The sequence below is a fragment of the Eptesicus fuscus genome, chromosome 23, assembly GCF_027574615.1.
Source record: "Eptesicus fuscus isolate TK198812 chromosome 23, DD_ASM_mEF_20220401, whole genome shotgun sequence".
In the NCBI taxonomy this organism is placed as follows: Eukaryota; Metazoa; Chordata; class Mammalia; order Chiroptera; family Vespertilionidae; genus Eptesicus; species Eptesicus fuscus.
This window is the reverse complement of record NC_072495.1, coordinates 10,290,874-10,307,495: the sequence shown is the minus strand read 5'-3', so window position 1 is coordinate 10,307,495 and position 16,622 is coordinate 10,290,874.

Here is a 16,622-nt window from a genome sequence, read left to right as displayed (position 1 = left end):
ATGTATTAGACCATCTGAAAGTAACAATTTTATGGAAGTACAAAGAGCTAAGAATAGCCAAAACACTGTTGAAATAAAGTCACAGGGTCTTGCTCTCCCAATTATCAATAATTTTCATAAAGCTGCCAAGACCGGTTTGGCTCAGTGGATAGAGCGTCGGTCTGCGGACTGAAGGGTCCCGGGTTCGATTCCGGTCAAGGGCATGTACCTTGGTTGCGGGCACATCCCCGGTGGGGGGTGGGCAGGAGGCAGCTGGTCGATGTTTCTCTCTCATCGATGTTTCTGGCTCTCTGTCCCTCTCCTTTCCTCTCTGTAAAAAATCAATAAAATATATTTTTTAAAATAATAATAATAGTAATAATAATAATTTTCATAAAGCTGTAATAATGTAGACAGTGGGTATGGGATAGAGACACTGACCGTTTGTAGGAAAGAAAGAGCTCAGAAACAAGCGCTCATCTGGGACTCCCAGCTGGCATCACAGCTCAATGGGAAAGCAAGTAATTTTTCGATAACCGGCAGTTATGCATATTTAAATGTAAAATTTCAAAAATCAATAACATTGGATCCCTAACTCATGTTGCACATATTGGAAGAATATGTTTAACTTGAGATAAGGATTTTATAAGAATTAGAAAGCATAACCATAAAGAAAAAGATTGATAAATTCAACTACATTAAAATGAAAGCATCTGTTTAAAAAATATGAGGATGAAAAAGCAAGCCACAAACTGGAAGAAGATATTTGCAACTCATATTCTGAATTATATCTAGAGATTATAAAGAACTGTAAATAATAACTCAACAAAAAAAGTTGGGCAAGAAAAAGGAATTTCACAGAAAAGAAAGCACAAATAGTTCTTAAACATATGAAATGATGTTCAATCTTGTTATAAAACAGATAAATGTAAATTGAAATCACTATGTTATCTCACACCCACTGTGCTGGAGAAAGTTAAGATTTCATAATATCAGATGCTGGTGAAGAAGTGGAACAAAGAACTTCAGACATAGCCGAAACCGGTTTGGCTCAATGGATAGAGCATCGGTCTGCGGACTAAAAGGTCCCAGGTTCGATTCCGGTCAAGGGCATGTACATTGGCTGTGGGCACATCCCTGGTAGGGGGTGTGCAGGAGGCAGCTGTTCGATGATTCTCTCTCATCGATGTTTCTAGCTCTCTATCCCTCTCCTTTCCTCTCTGTAAAAAATCAATAAAATATGTTTTTTAAAAAAAAAGAACTTCAGACATATATACAAATTTGTACAACTTCTTACATCTGGTAAAATTGAGCACACACAAACCCTACACCCATTAATTTCTCCTCTGAGTATAACCCTACAAAAATGTGTGCTTAAGCATACAAAAGTATATAAAGCAGCAGCATTTGAAACAAAAAATTAGAAACAACTTAAAAGTTCATCAATGAAAAGAAACCAAGATGGCGGCATAGGTAAACACCTAAACTGCTGCCTCGCACAACAATTTCAAAACTACAACTAAAAGACAAAACGAACATCATCCAGAACCACAGGAAAGCTGGCTGAGTGGAAATTCTACAACTAGAAGGAAAGAGGAAAGCACACGGAGAATCAGAGGAGCTGCAAAAGGCTGAGGTACGGAGACATGCGTGTGGGCAGCTGAGTGCCTAGCTGGCTTTCTCTAGGGGAAGGAGACAAAAGCTCCCGAATGCGCTGAACCCCAGTTCTGAGCGAGACCCAGGCTTATACAGGGGGAATCTGGACTGTCAGGCGGAAACTCAGGGGAGCCGCGGGAGGCAGAGGTCAGGGGGCGCCCACGCGAGTGCGCGAAGAGAGGACTGACTGCTGAGTGTGCCCCTGGCTTTCTCTAGCGGGTGGGAAACAGAAGCTCCCCACTGCGCTGAACTCCAGTTCTAGGCGAGAATTTGGGAATCCAGATTCATTGGGGAGAAACTGGACTGTTTGGCAGAGGGCGAAACTCAAGGGCAGCTTACTCTTAGAGGTACTTGCAGCGATTACCGAGGGACACTGAGACTCAGGGGCCTCATAGGGCAGGGCTGACAGGAAGCCAAGACTGTCTGCTCAGCCCTGAGACTCCGCCCCATCTAGCTGAGCACAGAGGCTTTTGCAATTTTGCAAGTCTTGTCCCATAAGGCTGTCTCCAGCACAGAAGTTCTCCCAGCATAGACACAGCTGATCCTCACATCCAATTGGCCTGGAAGTCAATTCCTCCCAGTGATACCAACAACAATCAAGACTTAACTACAACAAGGCTGTACACACAGTCCACAAAGTGGTGTACCAAGAGTGTCCACCTCAGGTAACAGGGGAGGCCGAGCCACTGGGCCCTATAGGACACCTAGCACACAAAGCTACTCCACCAACTCAGGGAAGCAGCGAAAATGCGGAGACAAAGAAACAGATCACAAAAGAAAGAAATGGAGGAAAACAAACGACTGGATATAGAGTTCAAAACCACAGTTATAAGGTTTTTCAAGAATTTCCTAGAAAAGGCCAATAAATTTAGCGAGACCCTCGAGAATATGAAAAAGGACCAACTAGAAATTAAACATACACTGACTGAAATAAAAAATACTATACAGAGACCTAACAGCAGACTAGAGGACCACAAGAATCAAGTCAAAGACTTGAAATACAAAGAAGCAAAAAAACACTCAACCAGAAAAGCAAAAAGAAAAAAGAATCCAAAAATTTGAAGATAGTGTAAGAAGCCTCTGGGACAACCTCAATCGTACCAACATCCAAATTATGGGGGTACTAGAAGAGAAAGAGCAAGATACTAAAAACCTATTTGAAGAAATAATGACTGAAAACTTCCCCCACCTGGTGAAAGAAATAGACTTACAAGTCCAAGAAGCACACAGAACCCCAAACAAAAGGAATCCAAAGAGGACCACACCAAAACACATCATAATTAAAATGCCAAGAGCTGCCGAAACCGGTTTGGCTCAGTGGATAGAGCGTCGGCCTGCGGACTCAAAGGTCCCGGGTTCGATTCCGGTCAAGGGCATGTACCTTGGTTGCGGGCACATCCCCAGTAGGGGGTGTGCAGGAGGCAGCTGGTCAATGTTTCTCTCTCATCGATGTTTCTAACTCTCTATCCCTCTCTCTTCCTCTCTGTAAAAAATCAATAAAATATATTTTAAAATGCCAAGAGCAAAAGACAAAGAGAGAATATTAAAAGCAGCAAGAGAAAAACAGTTAATTACCTACAAGGGAGCACCCATACGATTGTCAGCTGATTTCTCAATAGAAACTATGCAGGCCAGACAGGATGGCAAGAAATATTCAAAGTGATGAATAGCAAGAACCTACAACCAAGATTACTCTACCCAGCAAAGCTATCATTCAGAATTGAAGGTCAGATAAAGAGCTTCACAGATAAGAAAAAGCTAAAGGAGTTCATCACCACCAAACCAGTATTATATGAAATGCTGAAAGGTATTCTTTTTTTATATATTTTATTTATTTTTTTACAGAGAGGAAGAGAGAGGGATAGAGAGTTAGAAACATCAATGAGAGAGAAATATCGATCAGCTGCCTCTTGCACACCCCCTACTGGGGATGTGCCCGCAACCAACGTACATGCCCTTGACCGGAATCGAACCTGGGACCCTTGAGTCCGCAGGCCAACGCTCTATCCACTGAGCCAAACCGGTTCTGAAAGGTATTCTTTAAGAAGAGGAAGAAGAAGAAAAAGGTAAAGATAAAAATTATGAACAACAAATACATGTCTATCAACAAGTGAATCTAAAAATCAAGTGAATAAAAAATCTGATGAATAGAATAAACTGGTGAATATAATAGAATAGAATCAGGGGCATAGAAAGGGAGTGGACTGACAATTCTCGGGGGGAAAGGGGTGTAGGAGTGCGGGAAGAGACTGGACAAAAATCGTACACCTATGGAGGAGGAGAGTGCAGGGGAGGTAAGGGCAGGGGGTGGTGTGGGAACCGGGTGGAGGGGAGCTAAGCTATGGGGGGAAAAAGAGGAACAATTGTAATAATCTGAACAATAAAGATTTATTAAATTAACAAAAATAAAGAAAATGCTATGAACAACTATGTGCCAACAAGCTGGATGATGTGGATGAAACGGACAAATTCCTAGAAAAATACAATCTCCCAAAAAGGAATCAGGAAGAATAAGAAAACCTGAATAGGCCAGTAACAACTGATGAGATAAAAGCAGTAATCAAAAAACTCCCAGCATCCCTAACTGGTTTGGTTCAGTGGATAGAGCGTCAACCTACAGACTGAAGGGTCCTGGGTTCAATTCTGGTCAAGAGCACATGCTCAGGTTGTGGGCTTGATCTCCAGAAGGCGGTTTGCAGGAGGCAACCGATCAATGATTCTCTCTCATCATTGATGTTTCTATCTCTTCTCTTCTCCCTTCCTTTCTGAAATAAATAAAAATAAAAAATAAGCCAAAACCGGTTTGGCTCCGTGGATAGAGTGTCGGGTCTGCGGACTGAAAGGTCCCAGGTTCGATTCCGGTCAAGGGCATGTACATTGGTTGCGGGCACGTCCCCAGTGGGGGATGTGCAAGAGGCAGCTGGTCGATGTTTCTCTCTCATCGATGTTTCTAGCTTTCTATCCCTCTCCCTTCTTCTCTGTAAAAAAAATCAATAAAATATATTTTAAAAAATAAATAAATAAAATAAAATAAAATAAATAAAAAATAAGCTGAAACCAGTTTGGCTCAGTGGATAGAGCGTCGGCCTGTGGACTCAAGGGTCCCAGGTTCGATTCCGGTCAAGGGCATGTACCTTGGTTGCGGGCACATCCCCAGTGGGGGGTGTGCAAGAGGCAGCTGATCGATGTTTCTCTCTCATCGATGTTTCTAACTCTCTATCCCTCTCTCTTTCTCTCTGTAAAAAATCAATAAAATATATATTAAAAAAATAAATAAATAAATAAATAAAATAAAAAATAAAAAACTCCCCGCAAACAAAAGCTCTGATCCAGATGGTTTCACAGGGGAGTTTTACCAAACATTCAAAAAACTAACATCTATACTCCTCAAACTATTCCAAAAAATCTAAGAGGAAGGAACACTTCCAAACTCTTTCTATGTGGCCAGCATTACCCTAATTCCAAAATCAGATAAAGACACTACAAAGAGAATTACAGACCAATATCCCTGATAAACATAGATGCTCAAATCCTCAACAAATTAGCAATTTGGATCCAGTAATATATTAAAAAGATCATACACCATGACCAAGTGGGATTTATTCCAGGGATGCAACGCTGGTACATTATTTGCAAATCAATAAACGTGATACATCACATAAACAAATTGAAAGACAAAAATCACATGATCATATCAGTAGAAGCAGCAAACGCCTTAGACAAAACCCAACAACCATTTTTTATAAAAATGCGCATCAAAGTGGGAATAAAGGGATCATATCTCAACATATTAATAAAGCCCATATATGAAAAACCTACAGCGAACATCATAATAAATGGGCAAAAACTAAAACCATTTCCTCTAAGAACTGGAACACGACAGACATGGGTGTCCGTTTTCACCACTCTTGTTCAACATAGTACTGTAAGTCCTAGCCACAGCGATCAGACAAGAAAAAATAAAAAGCATCCAAATTGGAAAGGAGGAAGTAAAACTCCCATTATTCACAGATGACATATTGTACATAGAAAACCCTAAAGACTCCATGAAAAAACTACTAGATATAATAAATGAGTTTGGCAAGGTAGCAGGATACAAAATCAACACCCAAAAATCGATGGACACCAGTAATTAATTCTCAGAAAGAAAAACTAAACAAACAATCCCATTTACCATTGCAACAACAACAACAAAAGGTGAAATAATTAGGAATAAACTTAACCAAGGAGGAGAAAGACTTATACTCAGAAAACTATAGGACATTGAAAATAAAGAGATAAAGATATAAACAAGTGGAAGAATATACCCAGTTCATGGATTGGTAGAATTAACATAATTAAAATGTCCATACTACCCAAGGCAATCTACAGAGTCAGCGCAATCCCTATTAAAATACCAATAGTGCCCTAACCGGTTTGGCTCAGTGGATAGAGCGTTGGCCTGTGAACTGAAAGGTTCCAGGTTCGATTCTGGTCAAGGGCATGTACCTTGGTTGTGGGCACATCCCCAGTAGGGGGTGTGCAGGAGGCAGCTGATGGATGTTTCTCTCTCGTCAATGTGTCTAACTCTCTATCCCTCTCCCTTCCTCTCTGTAAAAAATCAATAAAGTATATATATTTTAAAAAAATACCGACAGCATATTTCAAAGACCTAGAACAAATACTCCAAAAATTTATATGGAACCAAAAAGACCCTGAATAGCCACAGCAATCTTAAGAAGAGCAGCTGAAACCGGTTTGGCTCAGTGGATAGAGCGTCGTTCTGCGGACTGAAAGGTCCCAGGTTCGATTCCGGTCAAGGGCATGTACCTTGGTTGCGGGCACATCCCCGGTGGAGGGTGTGCAGGAGGCAGCTGATTGATGTTTCTCTCTTACCGATATTTCTAGCTCTCTATCCCTCTCCCTTCCTCTGTGTGGAAAATCAATAAAATATATTTAAAAAAAAAAAAAAAAGAAAGAAAGAAGAGCCAAGTAGGAGGAATCACAATACCAGATATCAAGTTATATTTCAAAGCCATTGTAATCAAAACAGCCTGGTACTGGCACAAGAACAGGGATATAGATCAATGGAAAAGAATAGAGACCCCAGAAATCAATCCAAGCCATTACATTCAATTAATATTTGACAAAGAAGACAAGAGCATACAATGGAGTCAAGACAGTCTCTTCAATAAACAGTGTTGGGAAAATTGGACAGATACATGCAAAAAAATGAAACTAGACCACCAACTTATATCATACACAAGAATAAACTCAAAATGGATAAAAGACTTAAATGTAAGTTGTGAGACCATAAAAAGCCTAGAAGAAACCATAGGCAGCATAACCTCAGCCATCTCTCATAGGAATATGTTTGCAGATACATCTCCTAGGGCAAAGGTAACTAAGGAGAAAGTAAACAAATGGAATTTCATCAAAATAAAAAGTATCTGCACAGCAAAAGAAGCCATCAACAAATGAAAAGGAAGCCACTGTAGGGAGAACATATTTGGGTTATTAAACAAAATATACAAGGAAATCATACAACTTAACAAAAGGAAGACAAACCATCCAATTAAAAAATGGGCAAAGAACCTAAATAGGCACTTCTCCAAAGTGGACATACAGATGGCCAAGAGACATATGAAAAAATGCCCAAAGTCACTGATCATCAGAGAGATGCAAATTTAAATGACAATGAGGTATCACCTCACACCTGTCAGAGTGGCTACCATCAACAAATCAACAAATGACAAGTGCTGGTGAGGATGTGGAGAAAAGGGAACACCAGTACACTGCTGGTGGGAATGCAGCCTGGTGTAGCCATTATGGAAAGTAATATGAAATTTCCTAAAAAAATTAAATATGGAACTGCCATTTAACCCAATGATTCCACTTCTAGAACATATCCTAAGAAACCCGAAACACAGAAACCCGAAACACCGATCAGGAAGAATGTACACATCTTATGTTCACAGCAGCACAATTTACAATAGCTAAGATCTGGAAACAGCCCAAGTGCCTATCAGTAGACAAGTAGATAAAAAAGCTGTGGTAGCCCTAGCTGGTTTGGCTCAGTGAATAGAGCGTCGGCCTGCGGACTGAAGGGTCCTGGGTTTGATTCTGGTCAAGGGCACATGCCTGGGTTGTGAGCTCGATCTCCAGTGGGCAACGTGCAGGAGGCAGCTGATGTTTCTCTCATCATTGATGTTTCTATAGCTCTCTCCTTCTCCCTTCCTCTCTGAAATCAATAAAAATATATTAAAAAAAAAAAAGCTGTGGTACACTTACACCATGGAATACTGCGCAGCAGTAAAAAGATCTCTTACCCTTTGAGACAGCATGGAAGGACTTGGAGAGTATTAATCTAAGCGAAATAAGCCAGTCAGAGAAAGACAAGTATCACATGATTTCACTCATTGGTGCGGTCTAATGAACAAAATAAACTGTTGAACAAAATAGATCCAGAGACACAGAAGCATGGAACAGACTGTCAAATTCCAGAGGGAAGGCAGGGGAGGGTTAGTGGGTGGGAAGAGATCAACCAAAGAACTTATATGTACAAAATAAACAAACAAAAAGAAGCCAAAGACAGTAACAAGAGTGACAAGGTACATCAACTCCATGAATAAAACCTAGTGGAAACTGTCACAACTCTTGTTACAGTGTATATATCTGATTTCTTATTAAAACAAAGTAGCCCTAACTCGTTTGGCTCAGTGGATAGAGTGTCAGCCTGTGGACTGAAGAGGGTCCCTAAGTTCGATTCCAGTGTGGGGTGTGCAGAAGGCAGCCAATCAATGATTATCTCATCACTGACATTTCTCTTTCTCCCTCTCTGAAATAAAAAATATATATACTTAAAAAACAAGGAGTAAACATATGCTATTGAATAACAATAAATAAATAAATAAATAAATAAATAAATAAATAAATCAATAAATAAATAAATAAATAAGGTAGCCTAAAAAATACCTCACCAACCCTCCTCAAAATTGTCAAGGTCATCAAAAACAAGGAAAGTCTGAGAAACTTTCACAGTCATAAGAACCCTTTGGAGACATACTGACTAAAAGTAATATGCTGTCCTAGATGGGATCCGGGACAGATAAAGGACATTAGGTAAAAAAGAAGGAAATTTGAATAAACTATGGACTTATTGTATCAATCTTGGTCATTCATTGTAAGAAATATACCATACTAATGTACTGTGGGCAGGGCATATGAGAACACTCTGTACTATCCACTTAATCCTATATAATAAAGTAATATGCAAATTGACCATCACTCCAACACATAAGATGGCTTCCCCCATGTGGTCAAAGAAGGCCTCCCCATGTGATACAAGATGGCCGCCACAAGATGGCCAGCAGGAGAGGACAGTTGGGAGGGACCAGACCTGCAGGGGAGGACAGTTAGGAGTGACAAGGCCTGCAGGGGAGGGCAGTTGGAGGCAACCAGGCTGGCAAGGGAGGGCAGTTAGGGGTGACTGGGCCAGCAGGGGAAGGCAGTTGGGGGCAAATAGGACTGCAAGGGAGGACAGTTAGGGGTGACCAGACCAGCAGGGGAGGGCAGTTAGGGGTAATCAGGCCAGCAGGGGAGCAGTTAAGCATTGATCAGGCAGGCTGGCAGGGGAGTGGTTAGGGGGCAATCAGGCAAGCAGGCAGGCGAGCGGTTGGGAGCCAGCAGTCCTGGATTGTGAGAGGGATATCCAACAGGCAGTTGGACATTCCTCAAGGGGTCCCAGATTGGAGAGGGTGCAAGCTGGGCTGAGGGACACACACACACACACACACACACACACACACACACACACACACACCGTGCACGAATTTCGTGCACCGGGCCTCTAGTTTTTCTATAAATGTAAAACTACTCTAAAAAGAATGTCTATTACTAAAAAACGAATGAGTTATAGCAACAATATCAATCAATTTCTTAAATAATGTTAAGCAAAAGATATGCTGAAGTACAGGCAACATGACTGTACATTAAGTTCAAGAACAAGCAAACAAAAGTGTTGTTTAGGATGAAAAAACATGGTAAAACTGAAAATAGAACAGTATAATTTTACAATTGAGCAAAATGAGCTCACCATTTGCACAAGGTTCACAGAATCCAGGGTCAGCCCGGTCTGCATGGCTCAGTGGTTGAGAGTCAACCTATGAACCAGGAGGTCACTGTTTGATTCCCAGTTGTCAGGGCACATGCCCGGGTTGCGGACTCGATCCCCGGGGTGTGCAGGAGGCAGCCAATTGGTGAATCTCTTTCATCATTGATGTTTCTATCTCTCTCTCTCTCCCTTCCTCTCTGAATCAATAAAAATATATATTAAAAAAAAAAAGAAAAAAGAATCCAGAGTCAGAAAATAAAGTATAAAAACAAAATTCAGAATAATGGTTGCCTTTGGCAGGGTTGGGGCAGAGGAGGGTGGGAAGAGAGAGGAAATAGGATGTGATTAGATTTGAGCACACAGCAGGTTTCTGGGATTGTGGAAATGTTCTATTTCTTATCCTGGGTGTAGTGTATAGCTGCATTTTATGTGATTCTTCAAACACTATATATGTTGTCATATACCTTTATATGTATGCTATATTTTGCAAATTTCACACTTTATTAAAAAATTAAAAAAACTGTTTCTCTGGCCTCAAAGCAAGCTCTGTCTGGGCCTTGGTACACTGGAGAATTATTGTATAGGAAAGCCACCCTCCTGTATCTCCTTAGGGGTCTCGACACGACCTTGACCTCCAAGGTGTCTCCCGCTGGCCTTCCCTTAGCTGATGGAAGATGCCCTCCTGGTCAACATATGGATGGCTTGAGTATATGCCTGACAGTCCAGAAAAAGCTCCAGATGGGGACAGTGCATAGGGTCATCTCTGTCCCTTCCTATCACACACTGTCAGGCTCAGCCTGAGCCTGTGGGCCTTGGGAGTCAGTCAGCTTGTTTCGGCCCATCAAGGATGGGGCTTTAGTCTGGGCACCAACAAAGTTGGAGGGCAGAGGCCTCTCTCAGGACAGATCCCTGATTGCTGCCATTCCCACTCAATTCCTGGACAAAATCCCTACTGCCCCAAGGGACTGATAAGGGAGATGGGTGACAGGCCAAGTGGAATGAAGTCATGGGTAAAAGATGATCCAAAAATTAACAAATTATTTTCCTGGGCCAGAGGCCCATGCAGGACTAAATCTGGCACTGAGAGGGGCTCAGGCAAATCTGTTGATCCAGCACCAAAGGGGGCCCAGCCCATGGGCCAGAGAGCAAGGCTCATGACTCCAAAGGGACAAGATGTAGACCTGGGAGGGCCACTCCCCTCCTATACCCACCCCCACCCCAGGGCTTGAGTGCTAACATCCCTCCCACAAAGCCCCCATACTCAACAATAGGGAAAGGGGACCCATCTGTCTGAGTCCTTTTCCAAAGGAACATGGAGGCACAGACAGGCTAAGGGACCTGCCTACAACCACACAGCCAGTGACAGGCCACGGACCTAGGCTTCCATCTGGTGGTGGAGAGAGGCCCTCCCTCTGAGAGGCTCAGTCCTCCTATTGGGAAAGTGGGGGTCCTCCAAGAGGGCCCTGAAGAAAGAATGGAAACTCAGAGAGGATACAAACAGGCAGCATCCCCCCTACCATGAAGCAGGCAAGATCTGACCTCAGTCCAGAAAACATTCCCCAACCCAGAGCCAACAGGGCCGTCCTATGGGGGAAGGGGCCCCAAATTCCAAAGGCCCAAGAAAGCGAAGGCAGAGTCCACAAGCTCACAGCTCCAGCAAGAGGAAGTGAAGTGGGAGTTTCAGTCCCATTTCACTGGGGTAGCCGGTGGAGGCCACAGGGCAGCCTGGGCTCACAGATTTACTGCAGAGAGAGGACTGGCCAGCTCCCTTGGAAGTTCTAAAGAAGATGATTATACCCTTTCACTCAGAAATCCTCCTCCTGGGAATTTACCCAAAGAAGGAAAGGGCTGTGAGCACAAAAGTCACCAGAGGGCTGTTTATAAAGTGACAAACACCGGGAGATTTAAATGGCCAGTGAGAGCTGTGTCCTGATGGTGCTGCCCTTGCCACAGGGTTTGGCAGCCTTTAAAACCAGCAAGCCTGTGTGCTGGATTTGAAGAGCACAGACACGTGCTTAAGTCGGCTATTTTCCCTTTAACTGACTATAAAATTATGTAGAGATCATAGTTAAGATCATATTGAAGCTACAGGGGAAAAAGCCCAGAGGAAAACAGCCAACATGTCTGAGACTCAGTTTGCTCATCTATTAAATGGGTCTAATTCCACCCATGCTTCAGCGTGTGAGGCTAAGGATGTGATAACATAGGCAAAGGGCTTGCCTCACTGCCTGACCCAGATGAGCACTCAAGAAATAGCAGCAATCACTTTAAGCAAATCAAAATGATCGAATATTTATCACATCTAAGACTGGGGGAAAACAAAAATGCTGGTGACACCAGCATTGGCAAGGCTGTGGGAAATAGGCACTCCCATCTTCTTGGAGAGCAATCTCACAGAAACCTCAAAGCACATACTCGGAGATCCAGATATTTCACTATAAGGAATTTGACCTCTGCATGTTTTTGGAATATTATGCAAACATGTTTGTGACAGTGCAAACTACCGATCAAATAAACAAAAACAAAAAAAAAAAAACACAAATGCCCACCAAAGCAAACGGGTTACAGAAACTGCCATCCACAGAGTGAGATTCTGTGAAATTGTCAGAACCAACAAGGAAGAGCACATTGACACCGCTGTGTGTACAGCATGACCACTTTGGTATACTTTATATATACATATCGTTAGTTAAAAGCTCAATGCCATTTTTCTAAAGATAGTACAGAAACTTATTTTGCAGAGACAGGGATTCAGTAGAGATTGGGAAGTAGATATATTTTAAATTTTATACTTCTCTCTGAATTTTTTAAACCATGTGTTCATTTTGCTATGAGAAAAAACACAGGGACAAAATGGCATCACTCATGCTAAAAGCCCATGATACTAAACCTAGATTTAATACCTGATCGAACTATGGTTTTAACCTCTTCTAGAGTCAAAATAGTTTAAAATATATTTTTATTTATTTCAGAGAGGAAGGGAGAGAAACATCAATGAGGAGAATCATTGGCCTCCTGCACACCCTCCACTGGGGGGCATGTGCCTCAACCGGAAATTGAACTATGACCTCCTGGTTCCTAAGTCCACACTCAATCACTTTACCACATCAGCTGGGCCCAGAATCATAATATTAACCAGTCTGGAATTTTCTGGTTAAACACCAGTAATCTGTCACATGGGCCCTGAACAGGCAAGCCGCATGATAAAACCCTTACCCTTCTCTTCCCCCATAGAAAGATGTCCCAACCCCCGAAATAATCCTTTCTTTTCTTTTGTCAGTAGCCCCTTTACTCCTTTTGCCTATAAAAACCTTCTATTTTGCACAGCCCTTTCAAGTGTACTTCGGAATGAGATGCTGCCTGATTCATGAATCGCTTTAATAAAGCCAATTAGATCTTCAAATTCACTCAACTGAATTTTTTCAACAGTTTATGTAATATATATAACAAATACTTGTGTTAACAGGGTTATTTGGATGGCAGAATTACAGGCCATTTCTTTACTGTTTTAAGGTTTTCAAAGTATAACAAAATTTACCATCTTAATCATTTTTAAGTGCAATTCAGTGGCATTAAGTACATCCACATTGTTGTGTCACCACCATCACAGATCTCCAGAACTTTTTCAACATTCCAAAGGGAAACTCTGCCCCATAAACACTAACTCCCCATTTATTTCCCTTCCTTCCAGCCCCTTCTGCATGTCTATGAATATGATTTCTCTGGGGATCTCATCTATAAGTGGAATCACAGTATTTGCCCTTCTGTAACGCTTATTTCACTTAGCATAATGTCCTTAATTTTCACCCATGCTGTAGCAGGACAGGATTTCCTTCCTTTTGAAGACTACATTCCATTGTATGGATGTTGCAGCTCCTTTATCCATTCATCCATCCAATGGACCCTTGGGTTGCTTCCATCTTTGGCTATTATGAATGCTGCTGCCATGAACATGGGTGTGCTATCTGTTCAAGACCCTGCTTCAATTCCTTTGGGTATTGCTAGATCATTTGGCAATTGTTCAAATTTTTTAAGAACTGCCAGACTGTTTTCCACAGTGGCTGTATCATTTACAATACCACCAGCAATGCACGAGGGTACTCTATTTTAAAATTGTTTTCTTTTAATGGCTGCTAAGGAGACTGACTTGAGGGCTTTAGGCTTATTCCCAGTGTTACTGCCACTGTGTGGTTTCTGAAATACATGACATGTTCTGTGCTGGCAACAAGTGATATCTTCCACAGCAATCTGGGAAACCCCACACACGTTAGCCCCGACTAGTGACAGCCCAGGTGCAGCAGGGCCAGGTCAGAAGACAGAAGCCTACCCTTCATGCCCCTCCTGCTGCCCTGGGTAGGGAGGCTCCTGAAGAAAGTGGAAAACCTTACTAGGGCACTTACCTCTACAGAGGCCCTCCCAATGCCAGGTATTCCTGGCAGGCCTGATGTGACCACTGCCCACAGAGGCCAAGGTGAAGTGCTTGTTGAGTCAGGCTTCACTGCCTGTCAGCAGAGAATTCGGTCCTGGGCAGCAGGCAGTTCTGCGGCTTTGGAGCTGGCTGAGCTGGCCTGGGCATGAGCCCCAGAGACTGGTCATGGGAGTTGTTCCCACCCACAGGGAGCTACTTTGAGGCCTCCAGGAGCCCTCTGAAGTCAGGCCTGCAGCTTCTGGGGCCCTCCCCTCTCTTAGGTTTCTCAAGATTTGGACCAGGGAATACCTGTATTAGAAAAGAAAGTCATGCCCTAACCGGTTTGGCTCAGGGGATAGAGTGTCGGCCTGCGGACTGAAGGGTCCCAGGTTCAATTCCGGTCAAGGGCATGTACCTTTGTTGCGGGCACATCCCCAGTAGGGGGTGTTCAGGAGGCAGCTGATCAATGTTTCTCTCTCATCCATGTTTCTTTCTAACTCCCTATCCCTCTCCCTTCCTCACTGTAAAAAAATAAATTTTAAAAAAAGAAAGAAAAGAAAGTCAGGGTGGGAGTGATAAAAGATGCAGACTCCTGAGCCCAGGTTCTGGATTTGGATTAAGATTTGGTACTGGGCCTGGAAATCTGCATGATCAAGTTCGGAAAGTGGATTTGGGAAATAGTTGGCCTCATCCTGAGGAAGAATTCAAAGGCAGGGCTGTGGCCCCCGATCTAAGGCTGGCAAAGAAAGCTCCCGACATCAGCCCTGTAGGGACCATGCCTGCCAGGTCTTTGGCACACTGAACGGGTTCAGAATTGGAATAAGACCAAGTTGCAGGGCAGGGAGCACCCTTCTTTAGGACCCTGCCTCCCTGCTCAGCGGAAGGACCACAAAGAGAAAAGGACAAGGCTTCAGCCTAGTCTCCAATTCCCCAGGGAAGAATCGGCAATCTGGTATTTACCCTGATGGTGGTGGTGACATTCACAACAGGCATCATGCTGAACTCCATACGAGCTTTATTCAGTCCTCAGACCCCAGGCAGATGTGGGAGCCCAGGCCATGGAAGCTAACTACCAAGCCTGACCCACATCGCTGACAGTGGGAGAGCTGGGACTTTTAGAACCCAGTCAGTCTGATTCCACACCTGTGCTACAAATAGGGGGGGCGGGGGGGGGAGGAGAATGATAAGAATCAGTTAAAACATCCCCATATTGGCTGTGCGAAACTCTAGGCACCAGAAGGCACCTGGGAGGCCACTCCTTGGCAGGTGGCTTGGTCTCCTAGCAGGTGGTTCAGTGGAACAGCCAGAGAGCTGGGTGGTCTGATTCTGTCCCAGCTCCCTGCCTACGTAAGGTTTTTCTGTTTGTGAGAATAAATGATAGTGGTAATAGTACCAGTTGAGATCTTCAGCACTCTCCAGGTCAAACTCTTCCCATTCTTTGATGTGGACTAAGAGTATTCCCAATTCTATGTCAGGTGCTCTAAAGATGTAGCTTCATTTGCCTCTTCCACCTGGAACCTGTCAGGATAGAAACGCTGGAGCTGCAGGTGGGAGGGGCCTTAAGGATCTAACCCCAGATGATGCAGGGATGGAGGGACTTGGAATAGACAGACTGATCTAGGACCTCCCAGCAGAGCAGAGGGCCAGCCCAGGAAAAGGGAGACACTCAAGGGTACTAATGGAAGGTATGCACAGGGCCTGGGCACCAAGGCACAATCTGAACCCGAGGGAATCTCAGGGGTCATGGTGATGAGACTGACAAGCAAAAATAAGAGAGTGGGGCTGGGTTCTCCCCCCCAGTCAGGGGAATGGCAAAGAGGTTCCACCTTTTCTCCCAATGCACTGATAATGGCTGCTCAGAGGCAAGCTGAGGAAGGACATGAAGCTGCATTCCGGAGTGAGCACTAAGGCCAATGATCAGCGTCTTCTCCAGGTCACACGGTCACCTGCAATGGCCCCACTGCCTGCTGGGCTCTTTAGAAACTGCTCCATCAAATGATGCTGCCCAGGCACTGGTTCTCATACTGAAAGATACTTTAACAGTAACTTTTTGTCCACTTAAAATTACAGTTATCAGGTGTTCTGAGCTTCTAAACTACTACACACTTCAGAACAGAACTTTCCCTTTACATCAAATTCATATTTTATACCACCTTTGACTAAGTTTGTTTTAATGAGAATTTGAGGTTAGCTGTGCCACCCCCAACCCCACTTCCTGGTTACCTATATTATCAAAAGCATCACCTTAAGTAAGAAGTATGAGGGAATGACCCCTCTGCTGACCCCACAGCAAATGCTGAAACCAGACACCAACCTCAGAGCTCCTGACAGCCAGACAGAAACAGTCTAAAATCTGGCCAAAGACTCTCCCCCAGGGAAAGTTACCAATAAGAAAATGCAAATGGATGACCCAGCTTAGTGTTACCTGAGGTTCCCAATCCTACTGGCTCCAACACTCTGGAAAGAAAGGGAGTCTATTTATGGCAA